Here is a 26,362-nt window from a genome sequence, read left to right on the forward strand (position 1 = left end):
CCTTGTCTGTGCTCTGGAAGATATTTACAGTAAATAATTAACCTACTGACTCACATGTTTTTGGGAGGAAATTGGAGTATCTGGAAGAACTCCACATTGTCTTCAGAGCAGGCAAACACCACACAGACAGCACAAAATATCAGAAAATCTGCAGGTGCTGGAATTTCAAGCAATGCACACAAAATGCTGGAGGAACCCAGCAGGCCAGGCAGCATCAAGCATCCAGGAACTAAGAGCCGTGGCCCAAAATATTGATGGTTTACTCTTTTCCACATATGCTGCCTGGTCTGCTAAGTTCCTTCAGCATTTTGTGTGTACTACACAGACAGCACCGGGTTTGAACTCTGGTAAATGGAAAAACCTCTTCCCTGGAAACATCCTTGGGAAGTTCCTCCAGTTCGAATATATTCTTCCCATATTGATGTCAACCAGTCCTGTTTGTAATCTGGCCTGTTTCACAAAATTGCACCATAACCCTTATGCTTTTTTATTCTGTGCCCTGGCATATTAAGCCAAATATCTCATATGCTTTATTAACTACCTTGCCTATGTGCTGCCATCATCAGGGATCATTGGACTTATGGACTAAGATCCATTTGTTCCTCAGTGCTCCCTTAGGCCTTGCCATTTTTGGGCATTTCCTTGTCTTATTAGTCTTCCCAAAATGCATCGCCTCATATTTCTCGGGATTAAATTCCATTTGCAATTAACCAAATTATTTATGTTATCTCATAGTCTAAATGGCATGCTTTGTATTATCAACACCATGTCATCTGCAGACTTAATATCTCTTAGAGAGAGTCACATCTGGGAAAGGCCCCAGCACCAACCCTTATGATACTGTCTTAGTCACGGACCTCCACTAACAAAAAAAAAAATCCAGTTTTCAGGCATTGTTCTTTCCAGATCTACACAGAGCAATGTTAGTCATACCAGCTGTGTAGTTTACTCTATCTAACTCTAGATAAATCTGTTTTCCTCTTAGAGGTAAGGGTCTTTTATCTGCTTCGTAATTCTGGAGGAATCTGATTATCCCAAGAACAGTGACTTGTGTGAAGCAAATTTAAAGGTAATCAGTAGAATCATTAAGGGTGTTGTGCTGCTTCTGGAGAACTTACAGAAGTAGTTATGATAGCTGGATCAAGTCCCTTCTGAAAGCTCAGGCAAGCTTCTTATTGAGGCTTTAACTTAAACTTTTACCGTGCTTTATAATTCTTTCATAAAACTTTTATAATGCGGTGTTTGTTTGAAAAGCAACGCAGTATCTACATAACTACCTGGACACTCATTCAGGTATTCTTGCCGGAATATATGTCTGGGGAACTGGTCAAAGATTGTGTGGTCAGTGAATGATCCTGTGATTTTACTACTCATGGTTGCTATCACCAGTGCTACCCAGTGCTTCTAGGGTGCCTGCTTCTTATACAATAGGAATGCCAGTTTCACCCTGCCCATGGGAGAGAAACTTTCATATTTTTATTACACCTTAATCCTAACTCCTGTCCATCCCACTATGTAAAGAGTTTCACTGATACAAATATATACATCGTAGTGTTAAATCTTTTGAGAATGCATCTTATATTCTTCATTTGAACTAACATTGTAGGCTTTAGCACCAATGATCTTGAGGTTGATATTTCAAGGGGAGACAAGGAAAATCCCCGGTCTTCAAAAATAGAGATGTGCAACGCAGTCTAATCTGCACTGGGTCACTGATTTTCACCAGAAATGACAATAGGTTTTGCCTATTCCTGCTGCTCCCCAAAAAGTCTCAACAGGATTGTTTTGCATCAGTTGTAAAATTTTAACACCAAAAGTTCTGAATCAGTCAGCAGAGTGTAGACTCCGAGCTGCTATCTGCTGAAGTTACATTGAGCCCCCATCTACTAGTTAGATGTACGTATATCTTCTCATGGAGTTATTTGAAGGAAAGTATAGCCTTGATCTCTGCGAATCTGTTGCCATGTACCTAAAGGATTTTTAAAATTCCTAAGTACTTAAAAAAAATAATAATCCTGCTGGTTATTCCTGCCTTGGCAATTAAACATAAACATGTTTTCTAGTTATTTACTCACATACAGGCTGCGTAATGCTTTGGTATTTTGATATCTGCAAATTTGTTGCTGTGTTTGCCCTCATAACATCAGTGACTGCTCTTTAGAAATAATCATTGTTATTGAGCATTTAGAACATTCGGAGGTGATAGATAAAGTACAAGTCCTATTTTCCACATAATTATCTGCCATTAACACAAGGAGTTCTACAAATGCTGGAAAAGCAGACCAAAACACACAAAAAAAGCTGGAGGAATTCAGCAGGTCAGGCAGCATCTTTGGAAATGAATAAACACTCAATTTTTTGAGCCGAGGCTCTTCACCAGAACTGCCATTGATTTGTTTAACAAATATATTTAGGATACTTAAATATAAATCAGCATTTTGAAACTGGTAACAGTTCTAGGAAAAACTACTTTTCAGGTCAGTGAGACTGGTGAACAATGTTTAGGAAACAAGGATACAGAATTAGTTCAGGTAGGAATGAGAAACAACAAAGGTATTTCTAGGACTGATATGCACATCCACAGACAGCAGCCGTATGTTATGACAGAACATAAATGAACAAACAACGTATACTTTTTAGACAGGTACAGCAATTATCATGGGGGATTTTAATCTTCATTAAGAATGGAGGATATTATGTTAGCATAGATAACTTGAACAGAAAATTCATAAAATGTTTTCAGAATAGATTTTTATCACATTCTGGAGCTCACTAGGAATTAGCCTGCACTGAACTTGCTGTTAAATAAATGATAAAAGTTAAGACTGATGAATTAAACAAATATGTTGTCTTTACTTTAGAGAATGGAAGCAAACTAGTACAGTAAACTTAAACAAAAAATAGTAAGGCTATGAAAGCAGACATAGCTAATGCAATATGGCAAATTATGTTGAAGGATTAGTCAATCAAAATGCGGTGGCAGATGTTCTGAGGGGCTTTTTCAGAATACTTTGAATCGATGGATTCCAATGAGAAGCAAAAAAAATCCAAAGGAAGATTATGCCATCTATGGTTAACTGAAAACTTTAAAGGAGTATCACAATTAAAGAAAAAATGCACAACTGAGTAAATAAAACTGGCAGATCAGAGGAGACCACAGAATATCAAAAAGTCAGTTATGAGTGAATATAAGAAGTCTACAAAGAAATATAAATAGCCTACAATGGAAAATGTGAAGTTGTCATTTTCTCCAGGAAAACATAAATAAGCATGTTGTCTTGGAAAATATAAATAAACATTCTCTCTAAATGGCAAAAGACTACAGAGTTGCAAGGCACAGAGGGTTCTGCGCGTGCTAACGCATCACTTGCAAAAGCTTAATATGCAAGTACAGCAAGTGATTAAGAAAGTTTGTATCTGCTGAAATTTAGAAGAATAAGAAGTAACACGATTGGAAATACAAGACCATGATGGTTCTTGAGAGAATGGATGGGAAGAAGATATTTACCCTTGTGAGAGAAACAAAAACAAGAGGGCAGTTTAAAACTAAGCAGTCACCCACTTAGCAGTGAGGTGCGATGCACAGGCTTTCTTTTAGAGCAGGAATTCCTAACCTTTTTTATACCGTGGAGCCCTACCATTAACCAAGGGGTCTGTGAATCCCAGGTTGGGAACCTTTGCTTTAGAGGGCTGTGAGTTTTGGATCTCTCTTCTGGAAAGAGAAATGAAAACAAGTTGTTCTAGCATTTTTAGGACAGAAATGGAGGTATTCTTGCTAAGAAAGAGGGTGGAAGGTTATTGTGTGTAATTGAGATTCCATTCAGTTCTGTCAGGAATCTATTGAAGACCTGAGTTGTGGAGTGGTCCACTCCTGCTCTTGTTCATAGATTCTAGATTGTGGTATTCTGCAGTATTTTGTGGAGCCATATAAAATTATAACTTCATATTTGAGATTCTTGTTACTATTAATGTTTGCTTTTTTTAGATTTTTAACAGTCAGACAACAACAGTACATGAGCAATTAGGTCAACAATCACTGTCACTGACTGATGTAACTGTTTTCTCTTTGAAATTACAAACTCCAGTTTGTGGACAAAGTCCTGTCTACTTCAGTATATGGATCTCCGACCACTGACCAAACTCCAAATGAAACAACAGCCTATTTATACTTCCAAGACTCACTGTAATGCTTATTCTCAGCCTGTACTATAGGTGAACTTTGATGAGCAGAGAAACTGCTACTTGCTAAACCACCTTTTGAAGACTCGGATCTAATGCACCTGATCGAAGTATTGGTGGAAATAAATATATAGGACTGGGAAACAGTTCCCGGCTCTTCATATAACAGGTACATTTTAAAAAATTGTTTTCAACTCTTTAAAGAATGTGCTCTTTCTCTTGGCAGCCTTATTGGTTTTGTTGAAAACACAAACAGCCCGCTGTGTATGAATGTGATGTGTGGTTTATTTTGTGGAACAAACACTTCACGTGGTTAACTGATAACAGGAAGGAGTGTTCATCTTGCACTGATTCTGGGTTGAATATGAACAGCGTAAATGTAGATAGGAGTAGATGCAGAACTCTGTAACCCCTGGACATTCAGCAACAATATCCTTATAACTTTTCTTAACACCAATGAACTTAAAATAAAAGAAGAATTCAATTATCCAGCAATCTGACAGAGTGCGTCAACTCCATTTACTTCAACCACTCATTAAGCGAAAGGAATTACTGTTTTCACAATAATTTTGGCTCTGCAGTGTAATAATCTTTACTGTTCTGCTGCTAGAATGATTTTAGTTATTTATTTAGGAACTTGCATTGTAATGCAAAGTAGAAGGGAAACGTAAATTGAGACAGTACTATTTTCTGTGAAAATGTGTTTTGCTTTTCAGTAAGCTGCCTCAAACTCAAGAAAAGGTAAAACCTTGGCAAGCATCTTGGTAAAATCTCGGTAGGGGTCTTATATGAAATGCTTCAATTATTTTTCTTGCAATAATTATGCAAGTCAAATTAATAGAACTAACAAGAGAAATATTGTGTGCCACTCAAAAAAGATTTTACCAAAATTATCCTTTCACTGATTAACTTTTACAACAGCAATCATAAAGCTCATAAACCTATTTCCCAGAACTCTGCTAGTAGCAATCATTCTCAGGATAAAAAAAATATTAACAACATATTTTCCCAAGTACTAATGGTGAAATAATTCTCTTGAGAAATCTAAGTGAAGGGTCAAGGATGGAATTACAGAACACCAATGAGGCAAATGAGAACAAAAAGCATTGATTTGTTTGCACGGATTGAGTTATTTAGTGTTTTCAATATATGCAAAACAACTTAAATGCAAATATTGTAACATTAATTCCATTGTCCAGTGCAGATGAAGTTTTCAAGACAATAGTACTTCAGGAAATGAGAATATTGAATTACTATCGTGCAGTTGGCATTGGTATTGGTATTGGTTTAAGGGATAAATCTGTAACCTCCAATATACCATAGATAATTGAAGTTTCAAACTTTCTTCATTGTGGCATTGAAAGTTCTGACTTACAACATATTTATCAAAGATTCAGACTTACATCATTGTGGTCGCATTTCTATGTTAGTCCCTTTTAAGAGTACCTCTCCATTGGGAAAGCAATGCTTAATCTTCTATGCTGTATTGTTTATCCAACTGCCTGACTGCAGCTGTATTAGTATTAACATTTTGAATCGAAGTTGCTTGTATCTCTTGGAAGCAGATACTATTTGAATTCCACAGTGCACCAATGCCCAATGGAATGGGTAGGTTTCTATGGCTGAAGCTTGAAAACTTCTGGAGTACAACCTAAATGTAGTGGAAGACTGGGTTTATAATTGTCTTCAATTTAGAGCAAAATCAGAGAAAGTTTCTGATAACACACAAAAAATGCTGGTGGAATGCAGCAGGTCAAGCAGCATCTATAAGGAGAAGCGCTGTCGACATTTCAGGCTGAGACCTTTCGTCAGGACTAACTGAAAGGAAAGATGGAAGAGTTTTGAAAGTAGGAGGGGGAGGGGAAAATGTGAAATGATAGGAGAAGACCGGAGGGGGTGGGATGAAGCTGAGAGCCAGAAAGGTGATTGGGAAAAGGGATACAGAGCTAGAGAAGGGAAAGGATCATGGGATGGGAGGCCTAGAGAGAAAGAATGGGGGAGGGGAGCACCAGAGGAAGATGGAGAACAGGCAGAGTGATAGGCAGAGAGAAAAAAGGGAGGGGGAAAAGAAAGGAAAAAAACTAAATATATCAGGAATGGGGTAAGAAGGGGAGGAGAGGCATTAATGGAAGTTAGAGAAGTCAATGTTCATGCCATCAGGTTGGAGGCTACCCAGACAGTATATAAGGTGTTGTTCCTCCAAACTGAGTTTGGATTCATCTTGACAGTAGAGGAGGCCATGGATAGACATATCAGAATGGGAATGGGACGTGGAATTAAAATGTGTGGCCACCGGGAGATCCTGCTTTCTCTGGCAGGTGTTCAGTGAAACGGTCTCCCAGTCTGCGTCAGGTCTCACCAATATATAAAAGGCCACATCGGGAGCACCGGATGCAGTATACCACACCAGCCGACTCACAGGTGAAGTGTGGCCTCACCTGGAAGGACTGTCTGGGGCCCTGAATGGTGGTGAGGGAGGAAGTGTAAGGGCAGCTGTAGCACTTGTTCCGTTTACAAGGATAAGTGCCAGGAGGGAGATTGGTGGGAAGGGATGGGGGGGATGAGTGGACAAGGGAGTCACGTAGGGAGTGATCCCTGTGGAACGCAGAAAGGGAGGGAGGGAAAGATATGCTTGGTAGTGGGATCCCATTGGAGGTGGTGGAAGTTACGGAGAATTATACGTTGGATCCGGAGGCTGGTGGGGTGGTAGGTGAGGGCAAGGGGAACCCTATCCTGAGTGGGCAGTGGGTGGATGGGGTGAGGGCAGATGTGTGGGAAATGTGTGATGCGTTTGAGAGCAGAGTTGATGGTGGAAGGAGGGAAGCCCCTTTGTTTAAAAAAGGAAGACATCTCCTTCGTCCTGGAATGAAAAGCCTCATCCTGAGAGCAGTTGCGGCGGAGACAGAGGAATTATGAGAAGGGGATAGCATTTTTGCAAGAGACAGGGTGGGAAGAGGAATAGTCCAGGTAGCTGTGAGAGTCTGAAGGGAAGTTTCTGATCCCTGTTTATCTAAATTAAAAAATACAGATTGAAATCTTCAAATCTAGAACTACACTACAGTACCTACTGGGTTGTTGACATTTGTACTTTATTCAATGAGTATGGTTCAATCATATAAAGCAGTATAAATTCCTGTACAGTTATCATTTAAGAAATATATTGCATTCCATACTACAGTTTGTACTTCATTTTTGAAATACCACCCTTTCAAAGTCATCAAAATCATTCTGATGGCATTTTCAACTTTTATACTGTTTTCAATATTCTGTTGACATTACTTGGAAAGTAATAGATTGCTGAGGTTGACCACAAACTAAAAATTTAATCTTAAAATTTAGATGTGATCCAAAATATTTTTTGGATGTCTTGAGCCTAAAAGCTAATTTGCATAACTCCAGGAAAGTAAACAGTGCTGTGAAGTTGAAAACTGTCTTAACCCAAAGTGAAATACCCATGGTGTTGGGGAGTATTAGGCGAATCAGGGTGGAGTGGATGGGAATGGGTGAGAGAGAGCAGGAGGGAATTAATTAGGGGAAGAGACTTGATGGAGGTGCTCTGAGAGTCAACATTGACTTTATAGGCTGAATGTCCTCATTCTACCTGTATGTCATGAAAGAAAAGGATCAGATGAGAATAGGACATATTGCATTGACTAACAATGTCAGTGTCAGTGCTGCATAAATGGGCAAAACATGACAATTCAATCTGTCATTCAATCATGTGCTGATCCAATTCTTCCAGTTATCCCCACTCCCCTGCTTTCACCCCATACCCTTTGATGCCCTGGCAATCAAGAGCCTATCCATCTCTGCCTTAAATACACCCAATGACTTGGCCTCCACAGCTGCTCGTGGCAACAAATTCCACAGATTTACCACCTTCTGACTAAAGTAATTTCTCCGCATCTCAGTTCTAAAAGGATGTCCTTCAATCCTGAAATTGTGCCCTCTTGTCCTAGAATCCTCTACCATGGGAAATAAATTTGTCATATCTAATCTGTTCAGGCCTTTTAACATACGGAATGTTTCTATGAGATCCCGACCTCATTCTCCTGAACTCCAGGGAAAACAGCTCAAGAACTGCCAGACATTCCTCAAATGGTAATCTTCTCATTCCTGGAATCATTCTCGTGCATCTTCTCTGAACCCTCTCCAATTTCGGTATATCCTTTTTAAAATAAGGACCCCAAAACTACACACAATACTCCAAGTGTGGTCTCATGGGTGCCTTATAGAGCCTCAACATCACATCCCTGCTCTTATATTCTATACCTCTAGAAATGAATGCCAGCATTGCATTTGCCTTCTTCACCACCAACTCAACCTGGAGGGTAACCTTTAGGGTATCTTGCACAAGGACTCCCAAGTCCCTTTGCATCTCTGCATTTTGAATTCTCTCTCCACCTAAGTACAGTCTGACCATTTATTTCTTCCACCAAAGTGAATGACGATACACTTTCCAACATTGTATTTCATTTGCCACTTCTTTGCCCATTCCCCTAAACTATTTAAGTCTCTCTGCAGGCTCTCTGTTTCCTTAACACTATCGGCTCCTCAACCTATCTTTGTAACATCAACAAATTTCCCAACCACTGATGTCAGGCTAACAGGTCCATAGTTTTCTTTCTGCTGCCTCCCACCCTCCTTAAACAGCGCAGTAACATTTGCAGTTTTCCAGTCATCTGGTATCATGCCAGAATCTATGGATTCTTGAAGGATCATCATTAATGCCTCTGCTATCTCTCTGCCTATTTCCTTCAGAACCTGAAGGTGCATTCCATCAGGTCCAGGAGATTTACCCACCCTCAGACCATTAAGCTTCCTGAGCACCTTCTCAGTCATAATATTCACTGCACAAACTTCATTTCCCTGACACTGTTGAATGTCCAGTATACTGCAGATGTCTTCCACTGTGAAGACTGAAGCAAAATACACATCCAGTTCCCCTGCCATTTCTGCATCTCTCATTACAATATTTCCAGCATCATTTTCTATTGGTCCTATATCTACCCTCTACTCTCTTTTACCCTTTATATACTTAAAAAAGCTTTTAGTATCTTCTTTGATATTAGTCACTAGCTTCCTCTCATAATTCATCTTTTCCTTCTGAATGACCTTCTTAGTTTCCTTCTATAAGTTTTTAAAAGCTTCCCAAATCTCTAGATTCCCGCTAGCTTTGGCTTCCTTGTATGCCCTCTCTTTTGCTTTTACCTTGGCTCTGACTTCACTTGTCAGCCATGGTAGTGTCCTTCTTCCCTTTGAAAATTTCTTCTTATTTGGAATATATCTGTCTTGCGCTTCCCTCATTTTTCTCAGAAACTCCAGCCATTGCTGCTCTGCTGTCCTTCCTGCTAGTGTCCCTTTCCAGTCAACTTTGGCCAGTTTCCCTCTCATGCCATTGTAATTTCCTTTATTCCATTGAAATACCGACACATTGGATTTAATTTTTTCCCTCTAAAATTTCAATGTGAACTTAATCATATTGTGATCACTGTCTCCTAAGGGTTCCTTAACCTGAAGCTCTCTTATCACCTACGGATTATCTCCTCTGAGGTCCAGTACTGACCTAATTTTCCCAATCCACTTTCATGTTAAAATCCCCAATGATTATCATGACATTGCCTTTCTGACATGCCTTTTCTATCTCCTGTTGTAATTTGTAATCCACATCCCGGCTGCTGTTTGGAGGCCTGTATACAACTACCATTAGGGTCCTTTTACCCTTGCCATTTCTTAACTTAACACCTTCCAATCCTATGTCATCTCTGTCCAATGATTTAATACTATTTCTTATACACAGAGCCACACCACTGCCTCTGCCTACTAACCTATCTTTCCAATATACCATATATCCTTAGACATTCAGCTCCCAATGTCAGCCCTCCTTTAGCCAAGTTTCAGAGATGGCCACAAAGTCATATTTGCCAATCTGTAGATGAATTTCAAGATCGTCTATTTTATTCCTTATGCTGCATGCATTCAAGTACAACCCTCTCAGTCCAGTATTTGTTGCTTTCTGTTTTAACTGCACCACACCTCTATTGCCCTGTAATTTATGCTGCTGGCTTTGATTAAGCCTCATCTCCTGCCTGTTTTTTCTATAACCTCTGCTGCACGATATCTATGATTTATTTCTATTTTCCCCTTCCTCAGCCATATTACTCCGATTTCCCAACCCACTGCCAAATTAGTTTAAATGCTCCTTAACAGCTCTATTAAATGTTCCTGCTAGGATATTGGACCCCTTTGGGTTCAGATGTAACCCATCCTTTTTGTACAGGTCATACCTCCCCCAAAGAGGCCCCAATGATCCAGGAATCTGAATCCCTGCCCCCTACACCAGTCTCTCAGCCACACGTTCATGCGCCTGATCATGCTATTCTTGCACTCGCTAGCACATGGCACAGGCAGCAATCCTGAGGTTATTAGCCTAGAGGTCCTGCCTTTCAGCTTCCTACCTAACTCTCTGAATTCTCTCTTCAGGACCTCCTCCCTTTTTCTACCTATGTCATTGGTACCAACATGTACCAAGACTTCTGGCTATTCACCCTCTCCCTTCAGAATACTCTGCACACAATCCAAGACATCCCACACCCTGGCACCTGGGAGGCAACATACCATGTGGGTATCTCTATCAGGCTGACAGAACCTCCTGTCTGTTCCCCTCACTATGGAATCCCCTATGACTACTGCATTCCTCATCTTCCTCTTTCTCTTCTGCACCATGGAACCAGATTCAGAACCAGAGACCCAATCGCTGTGGTCGTCCTCTGTCAGGTCAACCCCCTCAACCGCATCCAAAACAAGGTAATGATTACTGAGGGGGAATGGCCACAGGGGTGCTCTCTATTATCTGAGCTCTTTCCCTCACTTCCCTGACCATCACCCCCTCCTGCAGCCTCGGGGTGACTAGCCCCCTGTAACTCCTCGCTGTCTCTGTTCATTCTCCCCAGTAAGCTGTAGGTTATCGAGACGTAGCTCCAGATCCCTAAAACAGTCTCTCAGGAGCTGCATCTCTGTGCACTTGGTGCAGATGTGGCCATCTGGAAGACTGGAAGATTCCCAGGACTCCCACATCCGACACCCAGAGCAAAACACTAACCCTACCAACATGCTCACTATTTCTCAAAAAAATGCAAAGAAAAACCAAAAACCATGTCCACTTACCAACTTACTTCGCCAAAGCCTGAATGAGCAAAAGCCTGTCACTTCTACTCTCGCCACTGGTCTACTTCTGATAATGCCTGCTCTGCCTATCCCTTCTGTACTTTCATTTATTTTGTCGAGCTCAGTTGCCGCCGCTGATAGGCTCCACACAATGGACTAACACCCACGAAGCTCTCGTTTTAAATCAGCGACTCTGACTTGTGAGAAGCACTCCTTCGTCGAGCTCAGTTGCTGCCGCCGATAGGCCCTGCACAATGAACTAACACTCTTAAGTGATGACTTAGTTCATATAATGAAGTGCTGGAACAGGGCTTGAGCCCATAAATTAATCCAAACTTGAAGGCACCATTAACTAGCCCAAATAAGCCTAAACCATACAAGTTTGGGATTTCAGTGAAAAGTTTTGATTAACTTAAACACTATTCCCTGATCTTTGAGGTGCATAATTTTATATTTAAAAGATATAGTTTATACCTAATCTTTAAGCTTATTATTATGGTTCAATCTTGTTAACTGAGTAGGTTTATCTATTCATATCGAACAAATAACTGACCGATTCTAGGTGTTAAGTTGCTAAAACACAGGAATGCAAAAGCAATGCAAAATCAAAGAATAGTCTGCATTTCAATTTATTTTACTGCCAGTTAATTATATTTCAGGTAGCATATATCTTGTGAATGGATTCATCTTTGAGAAAATAGAATGAGACACAAGCATTAAAATTTACAGAATATTTCAGGAAATCACACGGTTGCCCATGCTGATCAGTTAAAATGTGTTTTTTGACTTTAATCCTTTTCTTTGTATTTTTAAATATTTCCCACTCATGTAGATCATATCATGCCTCTGATTTAATAGGTATTTATTGTAAAGCATATATAGGTGATACTTTAAATAGGTAAAATTTTTCAAACATTCCACTATATTCTTCAAATACTGTTATGTATACCATTTAGTGTCTGATCTTCTGCTGAATCCTTTGGGTTTAGAATAACATTTACAGGATTCTGATAGGTAGTAGACTGGTAATTTTTAGGTAGGAGGGTCATCTAATTTCTGTTTATGGGTCAGCAATTGTGAAATCAAACGGCATAACTTTATGAAATGACACTTCCAATTACAAGGCATAACTGAAAATCAGAGAAGGATCCCAAGCATCAAATTTGAATTGTTTTTCTTTCCATAGATGCTGCTTGACTTGCTGAGTGTTTCCAGTACTTCCTGCTTTTAACTGTGAGACTTAATGTTTGGAAATGCACATTGGGAAGTAAGGAATGTGATGTATGGGATTTTCCATGCATAAAAATACCAATGTAGGTACTTTCACGGAACTAATCTAGACAGCATCAACAGTGGTTTCAGAGCACTTAGGAACACACGATAAGGGGAAATCTTGCCAAACAAATCTGGAATGTTGGAATTCTTTGAGAAAATAACAGACACGACAGATAAAGGAGAGTGAGTGGATTTTTAGAAGGTCTTTGACAAGGTGCCACACATGAGGCTGCAAAACAAGATAAGCTGGTATTACGGAAAAGATACTAGCATGGACAGATGATTGGCTGAAAAGCAGAAGACAAAGAGTGGAAATAAATGAGGCCTTTTCTTGCTGGCTGCCAGCGACTAGTAGTGTTCTGCAGGGGTCACTCTGGGTCTGCTACTTCTCACATTATATGTTAATGAGCTCGATGACAGAATTGTGGCCAGGTTTGAGGATGATACAAAGATAGGCGGAGGTGCAGATAGTATTAAGGAAGCAGGGAGCCCAAAGAAGGACTTGGACAGATTGGGCAGTTGAGGTACAATGTAATGGTCAAGCATTTTGGTAGAAGGAAAAAAGGCATGGACTAGTTTCTGAACAAGGAGCAAAAAATGGAGGTTCAAAGGGACTAGGGGGTCTTAGTGCAGGATTCCCTAAAGATTAACTTGCAGATTGAGTTGATGGTGAGGAGGGTAAGTGCAATATTAGCATTCATTTCAAGAGAACTAGAGTATAAAAGCAAGGACATAATTCTGAGATTATATTAATTGGTTAGACTGCATTTGGAGTATTGAAAGCAGTTTTGTCCCTATCTAAGAAAGTTTGTGCTGACATTGGAGAAGGTCCAGAGGAGGTTTGTGAGAATGATCCCAGGAATGAAAGGGTTAATGTATACAGAGAATTTGGTCCTGTACTTGATGGTGTTTAGAAGAATGAGGAGTATATTATTAAAATGTACTGAACATTGAAAGACCTAAATAGAGAGTACGTGAGAAGAGGTTGAAAAAGTTAGGACTTTATACTCTGGAGCGTAGGAGAATGAGGGGTGATTTGATAGAGGTACATAAAATTATGATGGGTATTTGTAGAGTGAATGCAAGCAGGCTTTTTCCACTGAGGCCAGGGGAGAAAAAAAAAGAGGTCATGGGTTAAGGGTGAAGGTTTAAAGGGAACATTGTGGGGGGCTTCTTCACACAGAGAGTGGTGGGAGTGTGGAATGAGCTGCCAGATGAAGTGGTTAATGCGGGCTCACTTTTAACATTTAAGAAAAGCTTGGACAGGTACATGGATGAGAGGGGTATGGAGGGATATGGTCCAGGTGCAGGTCAGTGGGATTAGGCAGAAAAATGGTTCAGCACAGCCAAGAAGGGCCAAAGGGCCTGTCTCTGTGCTGTAATGTTCTATGGTTCTATGTTCCAAATTGTGGGAGAGTCTACATAGAAGTCAGAATAGAAGTCATTGGGTATACTTAAGGCAGAGGTTGATAGGTTCTTGAATAGTATAGAGTGTCAAAGTTTGAAGGGGGAAGACAGGAGAATGGGGTTGAGAGGGGAGATAAATCACAATGATCAAAAGGCACAGAAGACTTGCTGGGCCTAATGGCTCAGTTCTGCTCTTATGCTTTATAGTCTTAGCATCTAAAAATGAGAAAAACTCCAATGGGCAAAAAATTTTCAGATTCCCTGTGTGCATCAACAAATGAGAATCAAGAGGACAAGGATAAAAGTAATCACAAATATGATTTTACTTAGGAATGCCAACAAATTCATTCGTGATTCTCTGCATGATATAGATGTTCCCAGTAACTTCTTGTTTCCTTTATATCAGATATTTATGCAATAATCAAGAGTAGGGGGTGAAATAGTTAAATACTTAACTCCTCCATTCAAGACAAGCAATAAGGAAAAGAAGTTCAAAAATTAGAGAAGTTCTAATGGGAGTTCCCTACGTAATCCTACTCAAACTGAATTGTGAAAGTCAAAATAGTTCTGCATGCAAGGTTTTTATAATTAGTTCAAATTGCCATGGTATGATGTTCCTATGCTTAACTTTAGATTTTGCTGAGGTATATGCAATGATAGATCAGCCAGCAGCAGTAGATCATAGTCAATTTCCCTCCAATAGAATAGACCATCTTCAAAATTACTTCCAATATGTCAAAATCAATTCTGGAGCCAAGATAAAAAGTTTCAAATGGCAAAGGTAAAATCAGTTTACGCCAGGTATCCGTTCCTTGTCATAATGCAGCTTTCATGTAGTAGTCTTCACATCATATTGAATGGACAAAGATTTACAATGTCTGGTCATATTAGCTGAAACAATAAAATTGAAACACCTTGACATGAAATGGTCATGATCACAATAAACTTGATAATAGAAGACCATATGTTCCCTTAATCCCTTCAAACTCGGTGAGAGCCTACATCTACATTACCCCCTTGCCCTAACCTCATTCCCTTTGGAATACTAAATACCCGAGAACTTCTGTCGTGGATACTCTGATTTAAAGAGCAGCTAGAGCAGTCACAGGGGAAGAAATCCAAAGGTTCACAAAGCTATGGCAAATAAATGCCTCTTTATTTTATGTTAAGTAACACTTTATCTTGACTCTATAACCACCAGACTCAAAAACAGTTACTTTCTCCAGGAAGTAAGGCTGATCAACACCTCCACCCACTAACCCATCCCTCCATACCTCCATTACTTTATCATTTCCTCAATCACCATATGTACTGACACTGCTCTGTCTACAATCATCCATACTATCAATATATGTACATAAGCTATTTTAGTTATTTATATGTATTGTGTTTTTTAATTATTCCTTCATTATTGTGCTTTTATAGTACTGCTTGGGATCCAGAGTAACAATTATTTCATTCTTATTTACACTTGTGTACTGGAATGACATTAAACAATCTTGAATTAAAGGCTAGACTTTCCAGTTAGGAGAAACAACACTAGCTTCATCAATATCTCAATATTTTCATTTCTTATTTTTCTTGCACTAGAAGGTGGAATTAGACTGAATTGGTCTATCCTAATCAACATGAACCTGATGGGCTGAATGGCCTCCTACTGTGTTGTAAATTTTCTATGATTCATGGCTTTTCAAGTATGCATTCAATTTATTTTAAAGTAAGACACAAAAAATGCTGGAGCAACTCAACGAGGCAAGCAGCATCTATGGAAAAAAGTAGAGTCGATGTTTCTGGCTGAGACTCTCGGTCCTAACAATAAAAGGAAATACCAGAAAGTCTAGCTGTTCTAAAATTTGATAAATCACTGGTCCAGCAGGGATGTATCCTAGGCTGTGGGGGAAGAAAATGCGGAGGAAGATATAAAAAACCTGCAAATCTGAAAAATAAAGCAGAACATGCTACTGCCCTTCTCAGCTACAGAAATGAATTTATTTCCCTCCTTCCTAAAACTGCTGAAGAATTCAGGACTTGAAACATTAACTATGTCTCTTTCCATTGATGCTGTTATCAGCTAAGAAGTCAAGAACTGGAGGGCGGGATTCTATGGCTCTGTGGAAAAAGTAAATAGTAAAATAATCTAAATAACATGGAAAAATCTTTCTTTACACAATGATTAGAGACTGAAATGGACTAGCAGGAATAGGAGTGGAGGCCGAAGCAATTATCACTTTCCAATAGGAGTTGGATAAGTATTTGAAAGGAAAAGATTTTGTGGTCAATTGACAGAGGGTGGAAGAGTGGGCCTAGCTGTAGTGCTCTAACTTAGAATCAATACAACCTCCACCTTCCCTGTTATAATCATGCTATAGCTATGTTGTAATAGACATCATGTTTAAATAAGAATCAAATACACATATCTGTAATAAATAAATTGATGAAGGCCAAATATGTCACCCCTATGTAATCTGCCTTGCACTAAAGTACCGAAAAGTGAGCAAATCAATGTAGCATAATTCAATGTAGTCTTTCAGGAATCTGATTTTGGGTTTTTGTTTATTTTTTGAGATACAGCATGGAGTAGGACCTCCTGGCCCTCAAGCCACGCCACCCAGCAATCCCCTGATTTAATCCTAGCCTAATCACAGGACAATTGACAATAACCAATTAACCTCCCAACTGGTTGGTCTTTGGACTCTGGGAGGAAACCAAGGCACCTGGAGGAAACTCCCGTGGACACAGAGAGAGTGGACATGCTTCTCACAGGCAGCAGCGTTGTGCTAACCACTGTGCTACTGTGCCGCCCCAAAAGAGTTCATGCCAAAATAATCAAAGGAACATTTCCTGTATTGTTACTATATTCTCAGTTCAGGTTTTTTTTTTGTTGTTAATCCAGCATTAATCATTCTGCAAGTTCCTGATAACAGGTACACTGCAAATTTAATCAGTGCTCAATGCCCCCATTTTTAATAATTAATTGGATTTTTTGTTGATTCCAGCATGAAAGCAGAGAAATCTTACAGTAGTAAGTTATTTTAATCACACTAGACTAATCTTAATACATTTCTTGAATTCACCCTTGCTTGCCTCTAGGGGTTTACTGCAATGGAATGGATTGATGGATGCAAGCAGCTTTTATATGCTCCATTTATAAGAATCAATCAGTTTCATTAGTTGTGAAATGGAACAGTTCATATCTATATAATCTTTAGATGTAAGTTAACCTATGTTTTTTTTGTTTTTCATTATCTGCTTTTTAAATGTTTTTGAATTAAAATTTAAATAATTCTGGAATAAATATACTAATTTTACTAATTTTTCTCCTTCCACTCTTTTTCTGGCCATATTAGAATCAGATGTGAATATGGGTGTGCCAGTTATTGGATTCTTACGTTTTTGAGATTAGTTAGAACTACAGGTGATTTAAATATTTGGAAAACAATTATAAAGCTAAATCCATAATGCAATAAATAATCTAGCAGCACACTCTCTTACATAAGTGTATACTTTTCTTGTTTTGACATTAGAGAATAGCACTTTTACCATTTACTGGGGCAGCACGATAGCGTAGTGGTTAGCACAACACTTCACAGTACTAGCGACCTGGGTTCAATTCCTGCCTTTGTCTGTAAGGAGTCTGTATGTTCTCCAGCTGCTCCAGTCTGCTTCCAGAGTCCAAAGACTTGTCAGTTGGTAGGTTAATTGGTCACTGTAAATCATCCTGTGGTTAGGTTAGGGTTAATCAGGGGCTGCTGAGTGGCTTGGCTCAAAGGGCCAGAAGAGCCTATTCTGTGTTGCAGCTCATAAAGAAAACAAATTAATTAATGAATAAAGACACCCAATTGCATTAAATTAGCGCTCAGTAGCCAAAGCAATTACTGCATTAACTTTCAAGAATTATATTGATTTGAAATTTAATGTAGTACAAATACACTGAGCCTTCTTCATGTGAATCTGCCCTTTCCAGTCCAATCCAGTTGTATTGGCAATGTAATGACTTTTTGTGGAACTTTGGCTAATTATAAACCACTGGACATGGTTCAACTATTTCACAATATATTCCCAAAATAAGATTGATTAGTCATTGCCTAATATGTGTTTGCCTGATCAAAGTGATACGACTGCCTCTCTTTTGCACAACTTACTGAGCTTCCATAAAAGTCTGCTGCATTTTGCTGTTGTTAATATCTGTTGACCCACTCCTTCCTGAACACTAGATTTTTGTTATACTGTTAACCTTGTCATAGTAATAATGGGTCTTGTTTCATGTTAATTTTAGTTGCACAGATTGTGTTCTAAAATGTGGCTTTGAGTCTGATGATTTAATTTTATTGCCTTAGTTTTTGTGTTGATCAATAGCAAATATGATCAAAATATTTTACCCAATACATTATTTTCCTATTGTTCTCAGGAAGTGAGCACTACTGCCTTGGCAAACATTTATTCCACATCAGTAGCTGCTGTCCACAGCAGAGGAAGAGTATTCTGGCTTCTTAAAATTTAGTAGTTATTGTGATGTCCACCATTACAATACAGTTGGGATGCAAGTTTTAGCATTTTCATTCAGATGAAGAACTAGCCAGTTATATAAAAGAGGATGCCAAAAGTTTTTTTTTGAGATATGTAAAGAGTAAAAGAGAAGCAAGAATGGATCTAGCAGTGCTGGAATTTAATACTACAGAGGTGGTAATGGGCAATAAAGAAACAGTGGACAAACTCAGAAGTACTTTGCAGCAGACTTCATTTTGGGAAACTCTAGTAGAATGGCAGAACTTTGAAGAGTGCCAGGGTGAAGAAGTGAGTGTAGTTGCTATTATTCAAGAAAGGGAGTAGAGATAGCCCAGGAAATTAGAGACCAGTGAGTCTTACTTCAGTGGTTGGTAAGTTGATGGAGAATATCCTGAGAGGCAGGATTTATGTACATTTGGAGAGGTATAATATGATTAGGAATAGTCAGCATGGCTTTGTCAAGGGCAGGTCGTGCTTTACCAGCCTGATTGAATTTTTTGAGGATGCGACTAAACACATTGATGAAGGAAGAGCAGTAGATGTAGTGTATATGGATTTCAGCAAGGCATTTGGTAAGGTACCCCACACAAGGCTTATTGAGAAAGTAAGGAGGAATGGGATCCAAGGGGACATTGCTTTGTGGATCCAGAGCTGGCTTGTCCACAGAAGGCGAAGTTGTAGACGGGTCATATTCTGTATGTAGGTTGGTGACCAGTAGAGTGCCTCAGGGATCTGTTCTGGGACCCTTACCTTCCTGATTTTTATAAGTGACCTGGATGAGGAATTGGAGGGATGGGTGAGTAACTTTGCTGATGACACAAAGGTTGGAGGTGTTGTGGATAGTGAGGAGGGCTGTCAAAAGTTACAGCAGGACATTGATAGGAGACAAAACTGAGCTGAGAAGTGGCAGATGGAGTTCAACCCAGATAAATGTGAGGTGGTTCATTTTGGTAGGTCAAATATGATGGCAGAATATAGTACTAATGGTAAGACTCTTGGCTGTGTGGAGAATCAAAGGGATCTTGGGTCTGAATCCATAGGACACTCAAATCAGTTGCGCGGGTTGACAATGTGGTTAAGAAGGTATGCAGCCTTCATTAATCGTGGAATTGAATTTAGGAGCTGAGAGGTAATGTTGCAGCTATATAGGACCCTGGTCAGACCCCAGTTGGAGTACTGTGCTCAATTCTGGTCGCCTCACCACAGGAAGGACGTGGAAACCATAGAAAGGGTGCAGAGGAGATTTACAAGGATGTTGCCTGGATTGGAAAGCATGACTTATGAGAATAGTTTGAGTGAACTTGGCCTTTTCTGATTGGAGCAACGGAGGATGAGAGGTGACCTGATAGAGGTGTACAAGATAATGAGAGGCATTGATCGTGTGGATAGTCAGAGGCTTTTCCCCAGGGCTGAAATGCTTAGCATGAGATGGCATAGTTTTAAGGTGCTTGGAAGTAGGTACAGAGGAGATGTCAGGGGTAAGTTTTTTATGCAGAGAGTGGTGAGTGCTTGAAATGGGCTGCTGGCACGGTGGGGTCTTTTAAGAGCCTTTTGGATAGGTACATGGAGCTTAGAAAAATAGAGGGCTATGGGTAAGCCTAGTAATTTCTAAGATAGGGACATGTTCGGCATAGCTTTGTGGGCTGAATGGCCTGTACTGTGCTGTAGGTTTTCTATGTTTCTATTACTTAGGAGAAGGTGCTTCAGAAGCTGAAAGGTACATATAGTAAGTCACCTGGAATAGCTGGACTACACTTCAGGGTTCTGAAATAGGTAGCTGAAGAGATAGTGAAGGCACTAGTAGTGATCTTCCAAGAATCACTAGATTTTACATTTTTTCTGGAGGACTGGAAAATTGCAAATGTCACATCACTCTTTAAGAAGGGAGGGAGGCAAAAGACAAAAAATTAAGGGCTAGTTAGCTGACTTCAGTGGTGCCTTAAGATGTTGGAGTCCATTATTAAGGACAAGGTTTTTGCTGTACTTGGAGGCACATGACAAAATAGGCCAAAGTCAGCGAGGTTTCCTTAAAGGGAAATCTTGCCTGACAAATTTGTTGGAAATGTTTAGAGCATAAGACCATAAGACATAGGAGCAGAATTCAGCCATTTGGCCGATTGAGTTTGCTCTGCCAATCAATCATGGCTAATTCTATTTTTTCTCCTCCACAACCCCATTTCCCAGTCCTCTCCAATGAAGAACCTATCAATCTCTGCCTTAAATACACACAAACAACCTGGCCTCCACAGCTGCCTGTAGCAACAAATTCCAAAAATTCACCACCCTCTGGCTAAAGAAATCTCTCCGCATTTCAGCTTTGAATGGACGCCCCTCTATCCTGAGGCTGTACCCTTTTGTCCTAGACTCTCCCACCATGGAAAACATCCTTTCCACGTCTACTCTGTCCAGGCCTTTTAACATTTGAAAGGTTTCAATGAGATCCCCCCTCATCCTTCTAAATTCTAGCGAATACAGACCCAGAGACATCAAATGTTCCTCGTATGATAACCTTTTCATTCCTGGAATCATCTTTGTGAATCTCCTCTGGACCATCTCCAATGCCAGCACATCTTTTCTAAGATGAGGGGCCCAAAACTGTTTACAATACTGAAGGTGAGGACTCACAAGTGCCTTATAAAGCCTCAGCATCACATCCTTGCTCTTGTATTCTAGAGCTCTTAAAATGAATGTTAACATTGCCTTCTTTAAGGAAATAAAGAATTCTTTAAGCAGGACAGAAAAGGAGCGTCAGTAGATGTTGTGAAATTGGATTAAAAATACGAGGCAACATTAAAAACCATAAATGAAAACAAAAATTATATAGAACAAAATGTAATCAAATATAACAAAGTATAAAAATATAATCAACATCAACAGGCACTAAGTAATCTATAAAGGATTTTAAAAGTTCATGCAAAGTCACAAACAGAAGGGTTGTGTGTGGTGGTAAAAATCTACTGAGGTGTGTCTATTTCAATGCGAGAAGTATTGTGCGGAAGACTGACGAGCTGAGGGTGTGGGTTGACACGTGGAATTATGATATTGTAGCCATTAGTGAAACTTAGCTACAGGAGGGGCAGGACGGGCAGCTTAATGTTCCAGGGTTCCGATGTTTCAGACATGATAGATGCAGAGGGATGAAGGGTGGGAGGGGTGGTGGTGGCATTACTAGTCAGGGAAAATGTTACAGCGGTGCTCTGGCAGGACAGATTAGGGGGCTTGTCTAACAAGGCCATATGGGTGGAGCTGAGAAACAGGAAAGGTATGACCACATTAATGGGGTTGTATTATAGACCACCAAATAGTCAGTGAGAATTGGAGGAGCAAATCTGCAGAGAGATAGCAGGCAACTTCAGGAAACATAAAGTTGTGATAGTAGGAGATTTTAATTTTCCACATATTGATTGGAACTCTCATACTGTTAAAGGTCTAGACAGGTCAGAGTTTGTAAAATGTGTACTGGAAAGTTTTCTAAATCAATATATGGAGGTACTGACTAGAGAGGATGCAATATTAGATCTCCTATTTGGAAACGAGTTAGGACAGGTGATGGAAGTGTGTGTAGGGGAACACTTCGGTTCCAGTGATCACAACACCATTAGTTTCAACTTGATCATGGATAAAGATAGATCTGGTCCTCTGTTTGAAGTTCTAAACTGGAAAACGGCCAAATTTGAAGAAATGAGAAAGGATCTTAAAAAGTGTGGATTGGGACAGTTTGTTCTCTGGCAAGGATGTCGTTGGTAAGTGGAAGGCCTTCAAAGGAGAAATTTTGAGAGAACAGAGTTTGTATGTTCCTGTCAGGGTTAAAGGAAAAGTGAATGAGAATAAGGAACCTTGGTTCTCGAGGGATATTGGAACTCTGATAAAGAAGAGAGAGATGTATGACATGTATAGGAAACAGGGAACAAATAAGGTACTTGAGGAGTATAAAAAGTGCAAAAAATACTTAAGAAAGAAATCAGGAGGGCTAAAAGAAGACATGAAGTAGCTTTGGCAGTCAAGGTGAAGGATAATCCAAAGAGCTTCTACAGGTATATTAAGAGCAAAAGGATAGTAAGGGATAAAATTGGTCCTTTCGAAGATCAGAGTGGTCGGCGATGTATGGAACCAGAAGAAATGAGGGAGATCTTAAATAGTTTTTTTTGCATCTGTATTTACTAAGGAAACTGGCATGGAATCAATGGAAATAAGGCAAACAAGTAGAGGTCATGGAACCTATACAGATTGAAGAGGAGGAGGTGCTTGCTATCTTGAGGCAAATCAGAGCAGATAAATCCCCAGGACCTGACAGGGCATTCCCTTGGACCTTGAAGGAGACTAGTGTTGAAATTGCAGGGGCCCTGGCAGATATATTTTAAATGTCGTTATCTAAGGATCAGGTACCGGAGGATTGGAGGATAGCTCATGTAGTTCCATTGTTTAAAAAAGACTCAAAAAGTAAGCTGGGAAATTATAGGCTGGTAAGTTTGACGTCGGTAGTAGGTAAATTATTGGAAGGAGTACTAAGAGATAGGATCTACAAGTATTTAGATAGACAGGGACTTATTAGGGAGAGTCAACAAAACTTTGTGCATGGTACGTCGTGTTTAACAAATCTATTAGAGTTTTTTGAGGAGGTTGCAAGGGAAGTGGATAAAGGGAAGGTAGTGGATGTTGTCTACATGGACTTCAGTAAGGTCTTTGACAAGGTCCCGCATGGGAGGTTAGTTAGGAAGATTCAATGGCTAGGTATACATGGTGAGGTAGTAAATTAGATTAGATGGGATCAGTGTTGGGTCCATTGTTATTTGTCATCTACATCAATGATCTGGATGATAATGTGGTAAATTGGATCAGCAAATTTGCTGATGATACAAAGATTGGAGGTGTAGTGGACAGTGAGGAAGGTTTTCAAAGCTTGCAGAGGGATTTGGTCCAGCTGGAAAAATGGGCTGAAAAATGGCAGATGGAGTTTAATACAGACAAGTGTGAGGTATTGCACTTTGAAAGGACAAACCAAGTTAGAACATACAAGGTAAATGGTAGGGCACTGAGAAGTGCAGTAGAACAGAGGGATCTGGGAATACAGGTACAAAATTCCCTAAAAGTGGTGTCACAGGTAGATAGGGTCATAAGAGAGCTTTTGGTACATTGGCCTTTATAAATCAAAGTATTGAGTATAAGAGTTGGAATGTAATGGTGAGGTTGTATAAGGCATTGGTGAGGCCACATATGGAGTATTGTGTGCAGTTTTGGTCACCAAATTACAGGAAGGATATTAATAAGGTTGATAGAGTGCAGAGAAGGTTTACAAGGATGTTGCCAGGACTTGAGAAACTGAGTTACAGAGAAAGGTTGAATAGGTTAGGACTTTATTCCCTGGAGCGTAGAAGAATGAGGGGAATTTTGTTAGAGGTATATAAAATTATGACGGGTATAGATAGAGTGAATGCAAGCAGGCTTTTTCCGCTGGGGCTAGGGGAGGAAAAAAAACCAGAGGACATGGGTTAAGGGTGAAGGGGGAAAAGTTTAAAGGGAACATTAGGAGGAGCTTCTTCACACAGAGAGTGGTGGAAGTGCGGAATGAGCTGCCAGATGAAGTGGTTAATGCGGGCTCACTTTTAACATTTAAGAAAAGCTTGGACAGGTACATGGATGAGAGGTGTATGGAGGGATATGATCCAGGTGCAGGTCAGTGGGACTAGGCAGAAAAATGGTTCGGCACAGCCAAGAAGGGCCAAAAGGCCTGTCTCTGTGCTGTAATGTTCTATGGTTCTATAAGTAAGCCAACTGAAAAAACTTAGGTTTGTAGATGTACTTTGAAACGTTCCACAGCACTAGCCTGTTGTATCTCTATTGGTACAGTATTTCAGATTTTTTGTGTATAAGAGCAAAAGGTCACGTTCCCAGTTAGAACATAGAACATAGAAAATCTACAGCACATTACAGGCCCTTTGGCCACAATGATGTGGCGACCACGTAACCTACTCTAGAAGCTGCCTGGAATTTCCCTACTGTATAGTCCTTTATCTTCCTAAGCTCCACATACCTATCTAAGAGTCTCTTAAAAGACCCTATTGTATCTGCTTCTACCACCTTTGTGACAGAGCATTCCATGCACCCACCACTCTGTGTGAAAAACTTACCTCTGACATGCCCCTTGTACCTACTTCCAAGCACCTTAAAACTGTGCCCTCTCACATTAGCCATTTTGGCCCTGGGAAAAAGCTATTCAAGTGATCAATGCCTCTCATCATCTTATACACCTCTATCAGGTCACCCCTCATCCTCCATCACTCCAAGGAGAAAAGGCCAAGTTCTTATATGCTTGGCTCTAGGAAAACTAAGCAAACCAGTATTCGCAGATCTAAGATTATGATTAAGGCTGTAAGGGGATAGACACTCTAAAATTACAGAGGAGCCTAGATTATTAAGAGCCTTATATACAATTAAGAGTTTTTTAAAATTGATCCTGAAGAACACAGGTAGCCAGTGTAATGATGAAAACTGGTGAAATATGAAACATAGAAACATAGAAAACCTACTGCACAATACAGGCCCTTCAGTCCACAAAGCTATGCCGAATATGTCCTTACCTTAGAACTCTTTGGCTTACCCACAGCCCTCTATTTTCCTAGGCATCCAGGAGTCTCTTAGACGACCCTTTCCTTTCCGCCTCAACCACCGCTGACTGCAGCCCATCCCATGCACTCACCACTCTGCATAAAAAACTTACCCTTGACATCTCCTCTGTACCTACTCCCAAGACCTTAAAACTATGCCCTCTCATGCTACCCACTTCAGCCCTGGAAAAAAACCTCTGACTATCAACATGATTAATGCTAGTCATTATGTGGTACGCCTCTATCACCTCTCATCCTCTATCTCTCCATGGAGAAAAGGTCAAGTTTACTCAACCTATTCTCATAAGGCATGTTTCCCAATCCAGGCAACATCCTTGTGAATCTCCTCTGCACCATTTCTATGGTTTCCATATCCTTCCTGTAGTGAGGTGACCAGAACTGAGCACAGTACTCCAAGTGGGGTCTGACCAGGGTCCTATATAGCTGCAACGTTACCTCTCGGCTCTTAAATGATTGATGAAGGCCAATGCATCATATGCCTTCTTTACCACAGAGTCAACCTGCGTAGCAGCTTTGAGTGTCCTATGGACTCGGAACTCAAGATCCCTCTGATCCTCCACACTGCCAAGAATCTTGCCATTAATGCTATATTCTGCCATCATACTTGACCTCCCAAAATGAACCACCTCACACTTATCTGGGTTGAACTCCATCTGCCACTTTTCAGCCCAGTTTTGCATCCAATAAATGTCCCACTGTAACCTCTGACAGCCCTCCACACTATCCACAACACCACCAACCTATGTTTCTTCAGCAAATTTACTAACCCATCCCTCCACTTCCTCATCCAGGTCATTTATAAAAATCACAAAGAGTAGGGGTCCCAGAACAGATCGCTGAGGCACACCACTGGTAACCTACCTCCATGCATAATAAGACCTGTCTAAAACCACTCTTTGCCTTCTGTGGGCAAGCCAGTTCTGGATCCACAAAGCAATGTCCCCTTGGATCCCATTCCTCCTTACTTTCTCAATAAGCCTTGCATGTGGTACCTTAACAAATACCTTGCTAAAATCCATATAAACTATACCTATGCCTCTACCTTCATCAATGTGTTTAGTCACATCCTTAAAAAATTCAATCAGGCTCGTAAGACACGACCTATCTTTGAGAAAGCCATGCTGACTATTCCTAATCTCTAAATGCTCACAAATCCTGCCTCTTCGGATCTTCTCCACCAACTTACCAATAAGACTTACTGG

General features: G+C 40.1%; 2 protein-coding genes across 12 annotated transcripts in view; one reads left to right on the plus strand and one right to left on the minus strand.

Annotated features, from left to right (window-relative positions):
* The window catches only part of hnf4a (hepatocyte nuclear factor 4, alpha), a 141,574-nt gene that overhangs the window by 72,525 nt on the left and 42,687 nt on the right, over window positions 1-26,362 (minus strand). Inside the window, exon 1 of one of the 2 annotated variants that reach the window (XM_059980565.1) lies at window positions 5,583-5,940. The exons of the other annotated variant lie outside the window; for it this stretch is intronic. The gene's annotated coding sequence lies outside the window, so the exon portion shown is untranslated. Of the gene's footprint in view, window positions 1-5,582; window positions 5,941-26,362 lie in introns of those variants that run through there. 2 annotated transcript variants of the gene reach the window in all.
* fitm2 (fat storage inducing transmembrane protein 2) overlaps window positions 3,967-26,362 on the plus strand; it is a 150,269-nt gene continuing 127,873 nt past the window's right edge. For 2 of the 10 annotated variants that reach the window (XM_059980568.1, XM_059980570.1), the window contains exon 1: window positions 4,048-4,348. The gene's annotated coding sequence lies outside the window, so the exon portion shown is untranslated. Of the gene's footprint in view, window positions 4,349-4,895; window positions 4,955-26,362 lie in introns of all 10 variants that reach the window. The other 8 variants (XM_059980567.1, XR_009514088.1, XR_009514086.1 and 5 more) reach the window with 8 other exon arrangements.

The sequence above is a fragment of the Hypanus sabinus genome, chromosome 9 (genome assembly GCF_030144855.1).
Source record: "Hypanus sabinus isolate sHypSab1 chromosome 9, sHypSab1.hap1, whole genome shotgun sequence".
Classification (NCBI taxonomy): Eukaryota; Metazoa; Chordata; class Chondrichthyes; order Myliobatiformes; family Dasyatidae; genus Hypanus; species Hypanus sabinus.